This window comes from Poeciliopsis prolifica, unplaced genomic scaffold (assembly GCF_027474105.1).
Source record: "Poeciliopsis prolifica strain line A6 unplaced genomic scaffold, Auburn_PproV2 SCAFFOLD013, whole genome shotgun sequence".
Lineage (NCBI taxonomy): Eukaryota > Metazoa > Chordata > Actinopteri > Cyprinodontiformes > Poeciliidae > Poeciliopsis > Poeciliopsis prolifica.
The window spans coordinates 6,407,131-6,427,040 of record NW_026562388.1 but is presented as its reverse complement, the minus strand read 5'-3'; the positions used below and the strand labels follow the sequence as shown (position 1 = coordinate 6,427,040).

Below are 19,910 nucleotides of genomic sequence, written 5' to 3'. Positions count from 1 at the left end.
CTGTGGATAAAACGTTGGCCTATAAAGCTATTCTGATCTTAATTACAACCAAAGTTTGTAAGATATTGTTTCTGAATGCACTACACATTAAAATCTTTAAGTGTGGCTGTACCAGGTGTAACCCCTGTCAGCTAAGAGTAAGTCGGCGAGAATACAAGACAAAAACCATCTCATCAAAACATTATTTGTTTTGATGAGTAGTGTTATTACCATTTCAGTTTGCTGATGACAGTATGATGATGTCGGGGATATTTTCTTGGCTTAGTCATTGTCACTCTAGTACCAATTCACTACTTTTTTACTTTTCTATCCCTTTATGACCCCAGAGGACCCATCTTCTCATGGCTACTTCCAGCAGGATAGTTCTCCGTGTTGCAAAGCTGAAAATCATTTCAAATGGATTTCCTGAATATAAAAATGATGTAATGTTCTCCAATGGCCTAAGGAGTCACCAGATGTAAATCAATTAGGGCCTCTTTAGGATGTGGTAGAACAGGAGAGCCATCATTGATGTGGGGCCAACAAGTCTGCTGCAACTGTTCAATAATGTCATGTCAAAGTCTCTGAGGAAGATTTCTGATACCTTGTGGTATCAGAAATGGTAAATGACTCATAAAATTAGTGCTGTATAGCCAGATGTACGCAATAAAAATAAGGCCAAAGAGTATATTCTTAAGTAAAACTGATTGTTAGCTAAACTAATTGACATGGAACATATTTTTGCTTAGACCTAGTAGCTTGACGTAGGCATTTTTGTTGTTGCTATGACACTTTTGCACGGTGTTCATCAAGTTTGATCAGTTTCATTCTCTGCTGTTTTAATAGAAATGGCTTTAGATTTCTATTAAAACAGAAATCTAAAGCCATAAATGTTAAAAATGTCCCACACACTTTGATCATTGCGTTAAAAATGTTGAGACTAATACTAATATAAATTATTTCTACTTTAACTAAAGCTGCATAATATAATACATCTCAGCCAGTGAAATGTCACCACCAGATGATTCTTCTTGAAGACAATCATTGATGGGCCCTTTTATTTTAGGATCCATGTTCAGTTTTGCATACCAGCAACATTTGGCCACATGGATGGGTTTTCACTGCCTCCAGTTTCTCTCTTGGCATAGATTCTAGTGATGAGCATGCAAAAGCTCACAAAATTGTAGGGATCTCAGAAAAATAAGAGTGAGAAAAATGTGGGTTAATCATGTTACATGTTTTCCTAAAAAAAATATGCAGCCCCAGTTATTATAACAAGATCAATGCACCATCCCAAGTTCCCTCTGAAATGTAAAATTCTGAGTAGTTTCATGTCTGAAATCTGAAATATCTTCCAAATGTGTCACTTAACTGTGTGTGTTATAACTGTAGGAAGAACAAGTGCTTCTTCTATAATGTTAGCAGAAGATAACAAAAGCATTGATTGTAGCCCGTGTGTCCATTGTTGTTGTTCATGTTGTTTTAACAGCACTTATTTAATCATAGGGCTGCATTATCACACCCCTGTATATTTCTGTCTTGTTTACAATTGCTGATTGCGTGGTATACAAAATGCTAATTGTGGGAAGTAGTCTTGCGTATCGTTTAATCACTGCTCTGGCTGATAATTAAGAGCAAAAAAAAAAAAAAAAGGGACATCAACAACTCAGACAAAATGCTCCCAGTGACAGACATTACATGTTTTGGCTTTGTTTGTGCGTCTGCCCGTCTGTGCAGGGGAACCGATTCTTCGACGTCTGCATTTGATTTAACCAAAGGAGTTGTTTTCTCTTCATTACTCTCTTGCTATTTTTCCGGAGTGACACTGGGAGGTTAAGAGTTGTCTGTGGATGCTTATTTTGTGTCACTTTGTTGCTGGAGTTGATCAGATAAGAAGACGGTAAACACGCTGCGTTCAACCACTATAACATGCTCATACTTTAGGCTTATGTTTACCAGTGGAAGATCAATGTTTTGCACTGTCAGAGGTTTGACCCTCACTTTGCTACTGCCATATAAATAACAAATTCTTCTTCCAAATTGCCTATAGAAGCAGCCATTCTCTGCTCTGATATGTGTAAATGCTTGGAGTTCTGAGATATGCTCTGTGCTCGCAGTCTCCATGTCTCTGTATGAGTCCACAGGCTTTTTGTCAGGTAATGCTGATGAGCAGAACATGAAAATCACATTAAAACCTGCATGAATCATCATCCATGTGCATAGGAGGCTTGGTAGGGGAGCATTAAAACCTCCTCATGGCAGCGTAACTTTGATCAAGAGCGTCCGGCAACGCAATAAAACCATAAGCTGCTGTATCTGCCATGCTCAGATGGGTCAGGGACAAGTTGTCTGAGTTTTACCAAGCATTTCAAAAGCACCAGCTATTCATAAATGTTTCATCCTGTGTTAAGTCAGTGTTTACAATTTGCTCAGAGGAGCATTTTGACGTCAGTAGATTGTGAGAAGTGAGACTGAGATGAGCTCTTTTACACCTGAGGGCTTTTGTGTCAGTATATCACAGTCACAGTGTGGCTCATTTGACTGGCTTGGATTTTTATTTTCATGAGAGTGAATGAACGCAATGTCTTTTGAGACTCTAATATGAAATCTTTATTGCTTCATCTTTAATATTTTATGACTTTATAGTCTTCACCTAAAGTAGACGACTGCTACAGCTCCCTATCTGGCACAGAAATGTTTCCCCTGAGTGTCCCTTCTGCTGTAAATGAACTAAATTGTTGTAAATGAAAATGAATTTTATGTCCTCACAATTGTCAGGCTGAAAAGGGGGCTGACAGGTGCCATAAGAAGCTTAACAGCAAGGTAAATCTGCTCAGTGACAAAGCTTAGCTAGCCTGGGTGCTATTATAAATGTTTAATCCACGCGCCTACGTGCTTACATATTTGGTATACAGAAAGTGTTAGACATGCTCGAACCACAGAGTGCCAAACTGATAATATGTTATGTAGAGGCTGCTGTCCCCAAATATTTGAAATTAAATTTCTTTTTTTTTTTTATCAATATTTACTCAGAATTTTTTGTGAATGAATAGTCAAAGTGAACTTTGAAGGAGTTATTGCTGACATTTATTTTTCCTTTTCTGTCACACTTAAATATTTTTAAATCACCAAATGTCAACATCAAACTGAGTGCTCTGAGTAAAAACAAAAAGCAATTTTCAAATGATGTTTCTAGTCATTAAGGGGTGAAAGCTGGTCAAACAATCCTGGCCTAATATCTAAAAACAATTTAATTTCTTTCCCTTGTTAAATACTGAAATATTTTTTGGAAAGTTGAGTTCATTTTCACTTGTCACACCTAGGGCTCACTACTGCCTGATTTGCAGAAATAAATAGCCTGAACTGGAGACTAAAAAACCTCCAAAGGAAACATATTATGCTCTAAATCTACAGTGTCTGGAAAGTGGTTACACTATCAAAAGCTTTGGTACTCCTGCAAGTCACAGTGAAAACAATAATTCACAAATAGATAAAAGAAAAAGCAATTCAGATTTTTTTTAAGTGTACACTTCCACTGGGTACACACCAGCATCTTAAGTTCTGCAGGCCTCACTTTCCACAGTCAAGATGTGTGCCCAGATCAGCAGGAAGGCAAAACGCCATCCTTCAAGGAGTCTCAAAGCCAAAACCACTGCTGAGCCAATATTTATATTGTTAGGCTCTGGGGTTGCTTTTTTATCATGATAGCTGATCTTCAAAATGGTTTGATAAGCTGAAATATTTCTGTATCACACATAAACAGAAAACCTGGATGGTGGCAAATACGTTTTGTTGCTCAGCAGCATTTTTTTGTTTTAGTTATTTTTTTTTTTTTATTAATTTAAGCGTAATGACACTATATAACATTTTGTGTGGCCTATAAATGAAATTATGAAAAATTTGTTTTTCCAAGTATATTAATTTTGGGAACCAATAGTGAATTAACTGAATTTTGATTATGTACAGCCGGGGTACCTGTCTATAAAACTTTCTTTCATGCCTGATTGAGAATTCTCAGAGAAAAGCTATCAGGTGCTGGTGACTGTGTTAAAGAGGCCAACAACTGGCCAAAGTGGGTCAGAGAAAGAGGACTCTACACTTTTCAGCAATCCTTCTGAAGATTTGTAAAAACCTGTAAAATGTATAACTGCAGTTATAAAGGGACATTTCTAGTTTAGTTAGCCTGAGTACGACTCAATATCACTAATTCCAGCTGGAATTACAAATGTCATTTGTAGTTGTTTGTTGACCCTGTCTTGGTAATATGACCAAGAGAATAAATCTGAGAATAAATCATCTTAAAACAGCTTCCAACTCCAGACTGCAGTGGGGTTGATGAATACAGTGCTCTGGCAATTATGGTCAGCACTCTGTACAGCATTCACAAAATCCTCTTATTATCACTGGATATTTCTGCAGGATACTAATGCAGTGTTTGCATGATGCAGCACTAACATTTAAATATGGCAGGTTTTAATGACATTGGTAATCTTGTGATGGTTCTCTGACTGTGAATCTGATCAACTATGGACTTTCATTCACATTTTTATACATTGAATTTGTATACGTCTCATCCAATTTCAAAGAGTTTGTTTTTCTCTATAGAAATATTACTAATAACCTTCTGGACTTGGCTGTAGGTAGTATTTCACTGAGAGTTGGTGTCAACCTGCCAGAGTCTGAGCACAACTTTTTTTTGCTAATGGAGCTGCAGAACAATCTACTGAAGCAAACACAGAAAGGTGACTCAAATAAGGCATCAGAGAGACAGGCACTTGAGTAGAAAATATAAGACAGAGCAGGGGGTGGACTCAAGCTGATATGTTTGTTTTCAATTGCATGTTCCCAGTGGAAATGTAGGCAAACACATTTTAAGTCTCCAATGCAAAATAACATACAGGCAATCTATGCATGTAATTCTGAGCAGATAAGGCACACTGTCACATGTCACATGTTGTCGTTTTATTTTGCTGCATTTTTTTAGAACCTCAGATTTGAAAAGGCCGCAGGTTGGAAACTGAAGTAATAACTCACGGCAGGTATGGAAACTGGTGAATCATGCGGAATAATGACATCTTTACCCATTTGACAAACAATGTCAAGGTTTCTATCCCTCTTGAAATTATTTCTGTAAACATTCAGTAATGACATCAAGTGTTTTTTTGTTTTTGTTTTTTTTGCAGTGAATGACTGAGGCAGCTGTCAAAGACAGAAGGAACGCTGTTTTTTTTTTTTTTTTTTTTTTTTCAATATCCACTGCCAATGGATAGCTTAAAATGATCCACTTTGCGGAGCTTTTTGCCATGATTCATTACAGGACAAATAAATGCTGACTTGTCTTAATTGGTGATGCATTGGAAAACAAACCACCCCTCGTTAACCTTTCATCATGTTTCAACATTGCAGTGTTTGTGCAGTGAAAGCTGAAGGCAGCAGGAAAGTGAAGCGCGTCAAGGGCTTTCCTTTTTAATTAGCAACAATTTGATAGTGTTGGATTAAAATCATTTGGAGGGTATCATGTTAAGTGTAAATTTATGAGTCAAGAGTAGGTGAAAGGCTCAATTTAATGCTGAGTTATATATATATATATATATATATATAATATATATATATATATATATATATATATATATATATATATATATATATATAAAAAAAATTCCCTTCTCACCCACCGCGGGTGGTTCTTATCCTCTGAGCTCGGGTCCTCTACCAGAGGCCTGGGAGCTTGAGGGTTCTGCGCAGTATCTTGGCTGTGCCAAGGACTGCACATTTCTGGACTGAGATGTCTGATGTTGTTCCTGGGATCTGTTGTAGCCACTGCTCCAGTTTGGGGGTTACTGCCCCGAGGGCACCGATGACCACAGGCACCACTGTGGTCTTCACCTTCCAGGCCCTCTCCAGTTCCTCCCTGAGGCCCTGGTATTTCTCTAGTTTCTATATATATATATATATATATATATAATATATATATATATAATATATATATATAAAACTTAATTTGACAGTAAATTTGGAATTGAAACTAGAATCAAAAGAGGCTTTTTCAGGTTAAATAATTAGGTTTCTGTTTGAAAAATTTGGCTGAAGGGAATCCTAAAATAGAAATTTAACTCTTATTTTATCTTTATTATTTCACCAAATAAGTGAGGTTTTGTAGATGAACGTGTTAAATATAACACAGAATAAAGCACATATTTACAAATTGCATAAAGCAAATTAATTAAAAGCATATAACTCCAAAACAAGACTGGTAAACCTCAGCTTTTAAAGGAAAACTAAAAACTAAAAACTGCCACACCCTTAGAATCTATATAATTTGTGGATATACTCTTTTGGGAGAATGATGAGTATGTTCATCTGACATAAAATTATGACCACTGACAAGTTAAGTGAAAAACACTGTTTTCCCGACGTTGCAAATTGTTAGGTGAGATATTTTAAGGAGCCAATCTTCATTTTATTGGTTTTGTGATGACATCCAAATAAATGTTGGATTGTACTTAACAAACAAGTCCAATCAATAGAGCTTCCACCTTGGGACATTGGACTTTAAGGATCTGCTCCGAACATCTTCATCAGTGTCGTGGCTTCCATGTCTCAAAGCATATTAGGCATATTAGGCTTAATGTTACATGTGATCAGTGAATATAAAGTTGATACTTTTAGAAAAACTTTACATATCGACATATTTTCAATACCAGCTTTCATTGTGTAATGTTTTTTTTTTCTTAATTGGAAGAAATGAGATTTCAGTGAAGACGCTATCAAAAAAAATTCAACCATAAGACCTAACTTTAGCAAAGTAAAGCCAAGGAGATGGCTCAAAATCAATAAAGGCATGTATCATAAATTATTAATATCCTTGAGAATATGTATGGATGGGGGTGTCATGCTGTAATTGGCACGGCACTTAGCTCAAACTGAGTCCGGCTTCGTGTTGAGTTATGTAAGTTGTCGGCACCTGCCTAGAAAAATGCTGAAGCTATTTACAAGGCCAGAGTGATAAATGTGTGACTTCAGTTTAAGTCGACCCAAATCTGGATGATGGGGCACTGCTGAGGGAAACAATAGGTTCACTGGTGGAAGAGATTTTAATGCACATAAACCCAGTCAACCTTTAACTGGTGGTACAAGAACAAAAGAGTAAAATAATATGAGAAATTCCATATAAGCTCGGACATAAGGCCCAATTTCAAGGCATTCAATTATGAAGTCAACTTTATTCTAAATCATGTTTGACACAGCATTTTCATAACTGAAGGTGACATGGTTACTTTCCTGTCCTATAAAATGGCACTGCCCCTTTAATTCAATTCTAAAAGAATATTGGTTTTGTTGGTCTATCATGTCGCAAGAAATAACTTTTTGTCTCCTTCTTGATGCTGAAATATGAATTTGAATTATGTGAAGGACATTTGACACCAAATTTTAACAGATGCAAAACAAAGATTGATGTGTTTTCAACTTGGATAGACACCCAGTGTCAATGGTTTATGATTTACATTTTCTGGAAGTTCAGGCCTTTGCGATTTGAGAAAGCTTGCAGAAACACATTCAAAACAAGAAGCATGTAGAGCAAAAAAATAAATAAATAAATAAATAAAATCTGCAAATACTGCCTGAGGTAAACATATATCCACTATTTGAACTGCAGATATTTGCAAGGCTAAAAGAAGCCTTCCTATTCTTTCTTTCTAAATAAAAAGATAAGGCATCACAAAAATGTCAGAGTAGTGCCATTTCTCATCCCTTGTGTCCTCCGTTGTCTTCCTGCAGGTAAAAGATTGAGCGGATGAGGTGGAGGACGTCTTCCCTGGCACAAACACACACAAATATTGTAGCATTCATCTGCAGGGGGAGGAGGACCTGTGACTCACTGTTGCCCAAAGGAGAAATTCAAGGTCAGTGAACAAAGTTTGTCTTTGTTTAAACAGACTGAGAAGGCTTCCCTCTTTCTGCTAGTTGTTTGTGTAAAGAATTAGGATGATAATATCTTAGTAGCAGCCCCTGTCACGCACAAGAACAGAAACAGGAGAATACGCTTTTTGCATTTACCTCTCATACTTTATCACTGCTCTTTTTCACTATTTATCTTTTGCTCATTTCTTCCTCCTTTTCTTTATGTTTTCTAATCAATGTTTTTAATCGTCTTGCTACCACTTTTGTCTTCCAGCCTTAACTCCTGTAAAAGACTAAAATAAAGCCTAAAAACTGCATCATGTGAAACTATGTGAACAGTACATGCACAAATAAGATCAGATCAGAAGAACATAGAGCTTTACTTTATTTTGGAAACTTTTAATGCAGATTTAATTCATTCAAAAAGGCAATTTGTATCTCAAAAATGAGTGTGTGAAAACATTTTCTCTATTAAAAATATTGAAAATTAAAATACTTTGTCCAATTAAAGGCTGGTTCATTAAAAAGGCTTGCAACCATAAAAACAAACATTTTAATGACTCAGATTTGCAGTCTTTGCATCATAAAACCAGATTAATTACTCTGTTTCAGTAGATGCATTCAGATATGATCTACATTTTAGGCAAAAGATTCAACATGTAGAACCTTGAACATTTTTTAAAAAGTCTTTGAAAATTCATATAATACCAGGTCTATCAATTTGCCTAATTAATTTTTAGCTAATTCATGTCCCCCACAAAAAAAACTCTTCAATACAATCCTTTGATTTTCAGTATTTAAATACATCCTGGACTGTGATATTAGTACATAATTTTATTGGTTCTATTGTTATCTACTTTTTCATAATTTACTGTTTTTACTTGGTACATATAACTAATTTGATTTTCATCATCATTTTATCCTTTCTTACTTCTAGTTTGCTGATTAAAGTCTTTAAATTTAAGGTTGAATTATTTCTCTTGATAAGAAAAAAAAAAAAAAACATTTCATAGATAGTCAAATCTGGATTAGATTATTCAACAATGTTGAAATTGTTTAACCAGTAAATCTTCAGAGCATTTTCTTGTTTCATAGAAATATTGTTAATTTCTTATATTATTGTGCTAAACTCCATATCATGTTGCATTTCTATGGTGATCTAGATGTATCGCTACAGCACTACTAAGGTAGAGTTTGTTTGGCCGTACAGATGCCTGTAAAAGCTAACTTGTGCAAGACAAGCGCTGTGATGTCAAGTTCAGCTGCTGTCGATGAAGTTGACAGCAATGAACTTGGAAAGCTTTGCTTTTACTTCTCTTATTGAAGCCTTCTGCTTCTGATTTTCATATATATATATATATATATTTTTCCAGTCCTGTGAGGCTCCTTTGTCTTCCTTCTTCGTTTGAGTTTGTTTTCTTTTCTTTTTCAACCTCCTTGTATTTTCGCCTTCCTTCTCTTCCCCATTCTCACTTTCTTCTCCTGTCCTTCCTACTGTTCTCCATTTCCCTCCTTAGCATTGTCTTTATCCAAAACATTAAAATCACTTATCAACTCTCCAAAACAAACACTTTATTGTCAAAGGGTTTTTTTCCCTGTGAAGTCCACACTCTGAGAAGAATTTGGATTTTAATTGCTTCCCTATAGATCTGTGTCTCGTTGAAAACTGGGCTAATTGCATTAGCAGATTAAATGCTGCCAGCTTGTGTTACTGCAGCGAGCATGCTGGAGTGCTGCAGGTTTTAGTCAATGGAAAAATAATAAAGGTGATAGCCAGGATGTCTGTCTGGTTTATGTGACATGCTGTTCAAAAAGCTTTTAAGGTGTCAGTCATGACGGGACATCTTCTTTCACACGTCAACACTGCAGATTCATCACATTGGAGAAAATTGTTTTGATGTGGTTAAAGAAAACACTTCCTACCAGGGGCAAAAATCCATTTCATTTTTTTTTTTTTTGTTGGGGGTGGGGGGAAGACAATAAACAGAAAAAAAATCATATTAATTCCTTGGGAGGGTGTCATGGAAAAATAAATCTCCCCTTTCTTTTCAGATCTCTTTTGACTTGCCTTGCAGGATTGAACCCTCAGGTTGTTAAAGAATGTTTTTAAAAATTAATAACAGTAGTTATGGCAAGATTCTCTATTTGTCGATATTCTTCCTGAAATTATTTTTTATGTTCAATCAGCAATGTCAACAATGGTATAATACAACTTTATGATTACATCTGTCAGAATATACCTGCACCCTGCTCTAATTTCCACTACAGTCCATCAAAGTATAGCTTCACAAGTAGTTGAAGCTGAAAGTAAGTTCCAAAATTGTGAAGAAAATACCTTCAACAATCTAATATCAAACTACTCTAGGCAATATAAAATGTCTTTCTTCCATCAGTTTATCTACTGTGTGATATCAGCGTACAAGAAAATAATCAAAACTCTAACCTCAAACTCAAGTTGAGTTTGAGTGCTTTAATCTTTGTTTCAAGATTTTTAGAAACAAATCTTGAAATGTCAATAAAATATGAATTTACTAAAATATGAATTAGGCTTTTATCTGACCCTGATAACTTGACAGATGCTTTTAAAAAATATGTCCTCTTTATTTTCCACCCTTCTTTTCTCTCATCTATTTTTCCTCAGTCCTCGAGTGAACATTCTTTTTCTGCTCTGCCTTTCTCTCGTTTCCCTCCTCATCCTCATCTGCCCACTTCTCTCTTCCTTGTTTTCTTCCTCATGTCCTTTGTGTCCTCCTCTGCTACTGCTATATCACACATTTGAGCTTGTTAAGCGTCACAAGCTTAAGCAGAAAGTTGATAGAAAAAATAGAAGTTGATTTTGGACAAAGCAGGAGGAATGTCACTTTCATGTTACAACTGTGTGCGTGTTGAGCATGTGCTGTCATGAAAGACTTACACATTGGCATGGTTTCCTCAGTGAGTGAGGTTGTTGCTGCTCACTGAGAAAGAGCTGCAGACTATTAGCTCCCATGCAAGGAGAGTAGTGAGATAGGTCACCAAGTTACCTATGACTGTACTGAAGAAGTTACAAGTTCAGCAGCTGAGATGGAAGAAACTATGGATACAAGAACAAGTACTGCAAAGGTTTTTCACCAGTCAAGGCATTAAGGGTGAGAGTCAATGATAAAGGCGCTGCTGAAGAAAACTCACATCAAGTCTCATGGCGACTCCATGGCCAAGTGGAAGAAAGTTCAGACAGAAACATCTGAGCCTTTTTGGCCATCAGACAGGATGCTATGATTGGGAATCACCAAGCATTGCACATCACTAAAAGCACAAGATTCCACTATGAAGCATGGTGGTGACAGCATCATTGAATCGGGGTGCTTCTAGGCAATGGAAGGCTTGTAAAGGCACAATGGATCCAGGAAACTACAGGGAATCAAGAAGGACAAACTGTTTCAATCTGCAAGAGAACTACAGTTTCAGAGAACATTTGTTTTCCAGAAAGGCACAGTCAAAGCCCAGACCTTAAGCCAATAGAACTTAACGGGTGGACTGAAAACGGCTGTTCACATCTGACCCCCATGCAACATGACAGACTCGGAACATTTTGCAAGGCAGAATCGATTGCCAATTTTTTTGACAAAAAAGTAAACTTTTGTTGAACAAGGTTGATTTTTAGATGCAACAAAAAGGGTAAAACATCCAAGGGATACTTTTCATAGGCAAAACATGCAAACTCTAATAGGAGAGATTCTCTCAGGACTTTGTCATATCAGTTGCCACAAAATCTCATTTTTATCTCTCATCCCACTTCTATACACGTCATAAATGTTTAGTAATTGTTTTTTTCCCTCTTTTTATCCATTTTCCCTCCCTCGTTGTTTTTTTGTTCTTTATTTCATCTCTCGCATTTCCCTTTAGTTCCACATCACTGCTCTCCCAGCAATTTCCCTTACTTTATAGGAAATTCAGGGAACTCTCATGGAGATCATGGTATCTGAAGATGAGGTGAGGGCCCCTGCTGTTTGCTTTAGGCTCTATACATTGTAAAATATTCCACCAAACAGTGGTGATAGTGGAAGGTAATACAAACATCTTTCAAGATGGATGTTCCATTGAACAGGATCAGCAAAAGACAGGCTGGATACAAATTGTGCCTCTGGGACTTCTATCTATTCTACTTTAGTTATGAGTATTTTGTGCGTTTTGGTTTTGTTTAGTTTATGTTTAGTTTTGCTTTGTGAATTGCACTTAGATTACTGTAATTCTGGTCATCTCAGCATTTCTGAGTAAACTAATGGAAAATTTAAGATACACATTCCCCAGCGGTGGTCATCCATTGGGCTGGATCACCTCTTGTCTTCAGAACTTCTTTTCTTCTTAGACATTTTGGTCCATGTCGACGTCATTGTGCAGTTACATCAGATTAGTCTGCTGCAAACCCAAGATGTGAATTTCTTGTTTCACCTTTCTCCAAAGGTCCTCCTTTAGATTGAAATCTAGTGACTATGGATACCCTTAGAGCAGGGGTGTCAAAGTCCAGTCCTCTGTCCTGCAGTTTTTCGATGTGCCACAGGTACAAAAGACTGGAATGAAATGGTTTAATTACCTACTTGTGTAGATCAATTCTCCAGAGCATTGCTAATGACCTATTTATTATATTCAGGTGTGGTGCAACAGAGGCACATCTAAAAGTTGCAGGGCAGTGGCCTTCCAGGTCTGGAGTTCGACACCTGTGCTTTAGAGCATAGTAACCATGATCAAATTCAGAATACCAGTTTTAGATGATTTAGGGTTTGTGGTATGGTCCATATTCCTACCAGAGGTAACAGTCAGATTTTGGCATCAAATGACCACCATTAATGCATCCAAGTGCCCAGAGTTTTCTCTGAAAATATCACCTGTACCAGTACACCACCAGCTCCACCACCAATATGAAACCAAGATGGATTCATGGAGTTATGCAGTTTAAGGCAAATTAAAATAATACCATCAAAATGCTGCTACCAAAATTAAGATTAATAGATTTTTTTAATGATGTAATATGTTATTGTCTAGTCTTGGTCAAACACATGGAGCTGCTGTCCTCTGGTTTGCTATGTTTGTTTAAAAATATTTTAATGGGTTTGTATAAATAGGCATATGTAGTCTACTCACATACAGCTGTCTGGTTTTCTGAACATTTCTTCAATAAATTGACATCAGCACAACCTCTGGATTAACATCTTTAACCTTAAACCAGGAAATGGACAGAAGGTTGAGCTAATTAGAAATAATGAACCGCTGTATTTGGAACTGCTGTAAATATAAATTTGTATGATATGTCACTGTGTTCTGTTTTACGTAATCCGAGTTGTATGCATTTGTATCAGAGATTGTTAATACATTACATGATTAATAATCTCCCTGCATGCTTAGGTGGGATTTAATCTAAGCAACATGTTTCATATATGTCATTAAAAGACTGGCAATGAGCTATTTTAGGTAGTTCAAAAATAAATGACAATTTTTCACAAAACATCTGCCAAGATTCCCGGTGTAAGTATGAAAAATGGTGTCTACATACCAATTTGAATATTCATATGAAAGACATGCAGTAAAAGACTGACTTGAAAAAAAGCAGTGCAATTTGAGATATGAAATATAGTATATTTTTTAAAGTTTCAAATTCAACAGCGGCAAGATTTGCATTTTGGTAATTTCTATTCAGCTTTTCTTTGTCAAGAAACTGATACTAAGTCCAAGCTGCAAAATATCCGCTCTTAACAGATTTTATTGATGAAGCTAATAAAGATCTTCATGCAGACCAGAACCCAGTTATATAGACAGATGATACGTTATGATTTAAATTTTAATAAAAGCCAATAAACAATTAGTAATCTCAATGTGCTGTTCCCCAGCAGTGTCAGTGAGTATAAAGTCATTTATATAATGGTTTGTGTTACATTAAAATGAGCTCAGGCTCTTTGATTACTTCACTTTGTCTTTATCCATTTTATTAACTGTCTTGTATCTATTTTATTTGCCATTTAATCATTTATTTTGGGTCTAGGAAAATATATTTTTCACTAGAACTGATGACATTATTGTGACAATATTTTGGGGGGAGAAAATGTGATGTATTTCATGCTCTTTACAACAAAACTTGGTTTATGCTTTTTTTCATCTAAAATGTGATGTGCTCCAGAAAATACACAGATAATAACTTGATTTGACCTGGATTTATGAAATGCTGTTGAAGTATGTTTTGGGAGGAAGTCTTTTACATTGAAGCACTCAGCATAGCATATTTATGTGTCACCAAATAAATCAATTTCATGTCCTAAATCAAATAAAGTGCTGCTTAGTATAAAATGCAGCTGTTTTCTAGGCAGCATTTTTAAACTCCTATGACTTAGCTTTGATCAGAAAATTTCTAGACTGTGGCATCCTTGAATATCACAGCATCCTAAAGCAGCTGTTTATGAACTTGTCCTAAAACTGTCAATGTGCTTGATGAACAGAGCCATGAGCCTCAGGGATGTAGCATTTTAAACGAGAGCCACGTAAACACCTTAGTCAAGGATCTCCTGTACGGTACATTACCTCCTAAACCCACCCACCCGGGGGGAAACAAATCTGACCGACCTTATTCACCTACCTCACATCGCTTGCATTTTTCACTTGCGTGAAGAAGGCATTTCATACTCTAGGGTCACTTCATCTCAGACAACGACATGTGGTTAGATAGTTCCTGGAGAAAGCATCTCTGGGTGGGGACACCCAGAGATGCTGCAGAAAGTTTGTGTGAAATTGTTCGCAGGAAGGAGAGGAAGATGGTAGCAGCAGTGAAAGCTTTCATTTGTCTCTGAGCAAACACATACACAAACACACAAGGTAGGACACCGACGAAGCAGCTTCAAATATTCACCATCTCTTTGGACTTTTAGCAAGTGATGCTGCTGTACTGTCATGTACAAAATGTACAAACGTCTGCCTTAGGTGTCCTTTAGGCTTAGTCTTCAGTCTGGAGAAGTGAGCTGTAGCTCATAATTATGCAAACATGAATCAGTATTTCTTCATCCCCTGTTCACAAGTCATTTTTTTGTAAGTCAGACTCAGTTTGAAGTCTGACTGATCAATGCTTTCGAATATTTCTAAAAATAGAATTGTCATAGATTATAAATTAAAATCATTATTCCTAAGCCCAATGACATTTAATGAGGTCTTTTTCAAAACATAAAAAAATATTAAATGTTAAGATTTATTTTCAAGATGATCCATGACAAGGGGAAGATCTGGTAGACTTCCTCACACAGCAAAAAATAGACTCATTATCTACAAAGAAAACTATATGTTTTAATGATGTTTAGAAAAACATTACCCACCATCACTCCACAGGGATTAATACATCCATAACCTTTCCACATGTCAACAAAACCTTCAAAAATGTCATATCTGGTTGGGTGAACCTTGGCACAGAGTGTAATATCTGTACTCCATATTTATGTAATATTGATTCACAACCAGAACTAGAAACCCAATTGTGCCTCCTGAATGTGCTTTTGGCTCACATTTAGCACTTAACAGTTTCTCAAAGTTTGAATGAAAGTTTAGGCGCATCAAACACAACTGTTGCATGAAGGTACTTTAAAAATGGTTTTGGGTTTTATGAAATTATAAGAAATGAGAAGCAGATACATAAATGATTCCAACCATAATCTCTCCACAATAACCAATAAGACTAAACAGAAAATTAGAAGTCATTGATGGTAGCCTGATGCTACTTGTTTGGGCACTGTTTTTAATTCACTTGTGCAGTTACTTTTTTAAGTTGTGCAGTTGAGGCTCTTGTTAAAATAGGTTAATTGACATGCGAGTGTTCAGTAACTATGTAGTAGTTAAGAAAATCTAATTAAGACCACAAAATTTAGGATGCTCATTATAATTTAACACCAGGCCAGAGAGAAAATAATTAATTATATTTAAGCCACTGATGTACATAAGTGTTTAACAACTGGGGCTCCTGAATAAATTGTCTAATCAACTTTGTTTTTATTGTGTGCTAATATTTAAACAAAATGAGTTGATTTGATTGGTTTAGATCCTGTTATTAAAAAGACTGAGAAACCCCACAAGAAACAGAAGAAAGAGAAAAAACTCAGAGCTTCTTGGTGTCTGAAAGTCCAAAGCATTCTTAATTAGCTTTATTATATCCAAACAAGACACTTAAATTGAGACTAAATTAGAAATTGCTTAGCATGTGTTTCTTCCTTAATAACAAGGCTATTAACAAGTAACTATTCAATGTATTTTTAATTAACAGAGTCAGCTGCAAATGTTTTACCCCAGAGGTCTTTTAGTTGTTAGACTTTGTGTAATTTGCTACAACTTTGTTGCTCCTTTGAGTCACACTTCAGTCAGGTTAATTTGTGTAGGTTTTTACTCAACAGAAAACACAGAGTGACTGGGTGATAGCTTAGAGAGCATTACAGCAGTGGATGAAGTTTGATAGGGGTCACATTGTGAGTTTGGATGAGGCTGGGTGGCACTGTTGTGCAGTTGCCCAGCAATATGTGAGGGGTACAGATGACAATGATGGTTCCAGCCACTGCAATGCAGTGATATTATGGGCCAAGTATTACAGAATCCCATGATTCTTCCAATTGCCATTTAGACTGAGGAGTTCGGTCCAAATGGAGTTCATCCTATAAGTAGACTGATATTAAAGGCTTTTTTTGTTTGATGTTCAGAGGCGTTGTAATAGTCTCTACATTTGTCTGAACAGTGAGATATTACATTGTGTACCAATATCATTGAATCTTTTCAACTTAGAGCTCTACTAAGGTAAACAAAAAGCCCTTAAAAATAAGTATCTTGCATATTTTACATTTATAGAATATTTTAATCAAAATTATTCACAAATGGACAGAAAAATAAATAAAGCTACAACTTTCCACTTGCTAAACAGAAATGTGAAGCAGAGCAGAAAATTATTGGTATCCACCCAAGTCTCCCTTCGTCATGGATCTTGGAAAATTGGCTGGCAGCTGATCCTACAGCCTCTGTGCACCTATAGCTACACAATATCACATTTCAAATATCCAAAATTATGTACAACTTTGAGAACAAAAGCTATAAGATGGTGCATAGCTGAGTATTGAGGGATATGTTCTTTGCGAAACAATGACGTCACAGCTAAATATACAACTTTTTTCCAACCATCATTTGAAACTGAAAACACCAACAATTTCCAGACAATGGTATAAAGCATTGTCACTGGTAATTGCTGGCAATTACCAGTGACATTTGGACACAGTAACACAATCATTGTGATGTCTGCATGTGTATTCCCAGAATGTAGATTCTGACTTTGAAACGTTGCATTGCATTTCTGCATCCTGATTAAAAGGAAATTGATTCGACAAAAGATCTATCGGAGCAATATAATTACACATCAAACCTGTGAATGATTTTCATCAAATTCTTTAAGACAAATATACAGCCAGGTAAAAAGGGTTTGAAACTTTTGTGGTGTCCACTACTCCTCTAATGACTACTTCTTCTGTAAAGTTTAGATTTCCATAGCTGCTGTGCGTGGAGTGTGATTTTCAGCTCTAAAATAGTTCCAAAAGGAGGAAAATATTCAGTGTAAACCAATTAAATATATCCATGTGTGTTGTTTCACATTAATACATATTTTCTTTCAGTATTTTGAGCAAAGCTAGTTGGATTTTTGTTTTCTGAAAGTATTTCAGCCCCTAGCTCAACATTACTCTTTATCAAGCCAGAGAACGACACACCTGAGTCAACCTTTTATGTGTGTGAGGTAGAAGTTTTATAATCATAACAATGGAAGGAGATAGGAGAAAATGAGGTCTTGATTAAAAAGTATTGATAAGGGATAGAAAACCAGCTTGGATGTTTCCTTTATTTCACTGTCAGACTTTATGGCGTTCACCTTTAGTTTACTTCACTTTCTATATTCCTGGAAGAGTAAGACTTTGTTTAAAACTGCCATTTTTTTCCTGCCTTGTGTAAAAAATACCTTGAGTAATATTTGTTATGTAAATCAGTGTGGATACAGTAGTAACAGACCCAAAACATTGTGAAGCCAACAGAGCCACTTTGGTTGGGTTTTGAGGAACAGCTGATCGGACAGCCACTCTCAAAGAATTATGACTTTGAGAGTCATAATTCTCAAAGTCACCTTCAGCAACATTTGTGTTGTGCAAACATCTTATACTATTTTTAATCTACTCATATTTTTCTTTAAAGAAAGTGAAGTGGTGTAGCATCAGTTGTCTAGTTTTCCTTTCAGTAATTTTTCTTTGAATTTGGTTGCTTATAATTTTCAGTGTTCACCAACTTAGCAAAAAAAAATTAAAAGTGATTTGAGCTTTCTTACCAGAACCCTGTCAGATTGCATCATTCAACAGAAAATAGGGCCCTCGTACTAACATTGCAATTCTAAATATGCTACAATTAGCATGTTTAGATGAAAATGCTAATTGTAGCGTGAAGGAAAATAAAAAGTGGTTTAAAACAACTTTACAGTCCCGCGTTATCATTCAGAAATGAAAATGAACATCTGTATGCCAGCAAAAAGAAAATAGAAAAGCAAGGTGAGAATCACTCAATCAAATCTCCTGATACAAACTGGACATTAAAACTTTATGTCACCAAACTAGATATGGAATTGCTCAGGATTCATAAAATAAAGTCATGTCGACAGCAAACTGAAAGTCAGTCACTTTAGTGAGTCCTTCATTTAATTTAAGTATGATTAGTGTGAAATTGTCTTAAATTAAGCTTTTGTAGATAGAGAGCTTTCAGCATGGAAATGGAACATTTCCGCTCTTAACTTCAGAAAATTACATCCTTAAGTTTGATAAACAACAAATTACCATTAGATGACAGGAGTATGATAAAGACAGTAAATTACATAATGCATAAACATGTAGTTTTTTTCTATGGAGATATTACAGTAGAGTAAAAATATGAGTATTTACAGATGGTTAGACTGTTTGCCAGAAAGTTCTGTTTATTGTGTGTTGTGATAGATTGAACGTGGATTGTTGTTCTGTAGTTTGTATAATATGTTACATTTCACACTGTGTGAAGTAAAAAAATGAAATTCAGAGCAGCACTCCAAAGACCCCTGAGGAAAACATTCTGCTTTGGGGGCCCTTTTCAGCAGCAGCAAAGTGTAAAAAAAATGACTGTAGACAAACACAAAGAGGTGTTGGAAGAATACAAGCTTCACAGAGATTACGGCCACTTGGCACAGGGGCATCTTTCAGGACAAAGATGACCTGAAGCGTGCAGACAGTGCAGTGCTATGTGTGACTGCGTGCGTGTGTGTGTGTAACTGAACTTTGGCCCACATTTTAACCCAGAAGATGGCTAAAAAAAGACTTCTCAAAGAGGCTTCCCATCTAATCTGAGGTGATATGAGAGGATCTGCAAGGAGGAATGGGATGAGCTCCGTAGAGACAGCTGTTGAAACTGAACTGATAGTGAAGCAAATGACTGGAACAGGCTTAGCAGTGATTTAAAGATTATTTGCTTTGTTTTTGGTGTTTGGGTGTCTCCAGGTGGTCGTGATAAATGCTCTGTCTTAAAGAGACAAATCAGAAACCTATTGTCACCCTTGGTGTTTTGGATGCATTGCACAGATACTTTTTTCTGATTATATTCATTTTTTTTATTTATTTTTTTACTTTTTCAAGTCCACTATCACAATGCTGATGACTGTGTAGAAACGTAATAAGTACTAATGATTAGCATCTGTGCTATGAGATAAGACATACTAATACGGACAAGTCTAATACAGCACAAACAATGTATTTAAAACTTTAAGCCAAATTTTAAATGTCTTTAAATACTGATAGGCATGTATTTCCTTTTGTCTAAGGCTACTTTATTGCAGCTGTTATTTTGTATCTGCTACCCAGCAGCAAATCTACAACAGCATCACTGTTAGGTCAAAATTTTAAGTGCATTATGTAATTGCATCTGCTAGACCAACTTTGCATTTTTAGTAAGTATCAAATATATTTAGAAAGTGTATATTTTTAGCTGTT

General features: G+C 36.0%; 1 protein-coding gene across 1 annotated transcript in view; it reads left to right on the top strand.

The window, feature by feature from the left end:
• The window catches only part of LOC129365386 (leucine-rich repeat and fibronectin type-III domain-containing protein 2), a 120,501-nt gene that overhangs the window by 30,356 nt on the left and 70,235 nt on the right, over positions 1–19,910 (top strand). Inside the window, exon 2 of the mRNA XM_055038558.1 lies at positions 7,759–7,883. The gene's annotated coding sequence lies outside the window, so the exon portion shown is untranslated. The remainder of the gene's footprint in view (positions 1–7,758; positions 7,884–19,910) is intronic.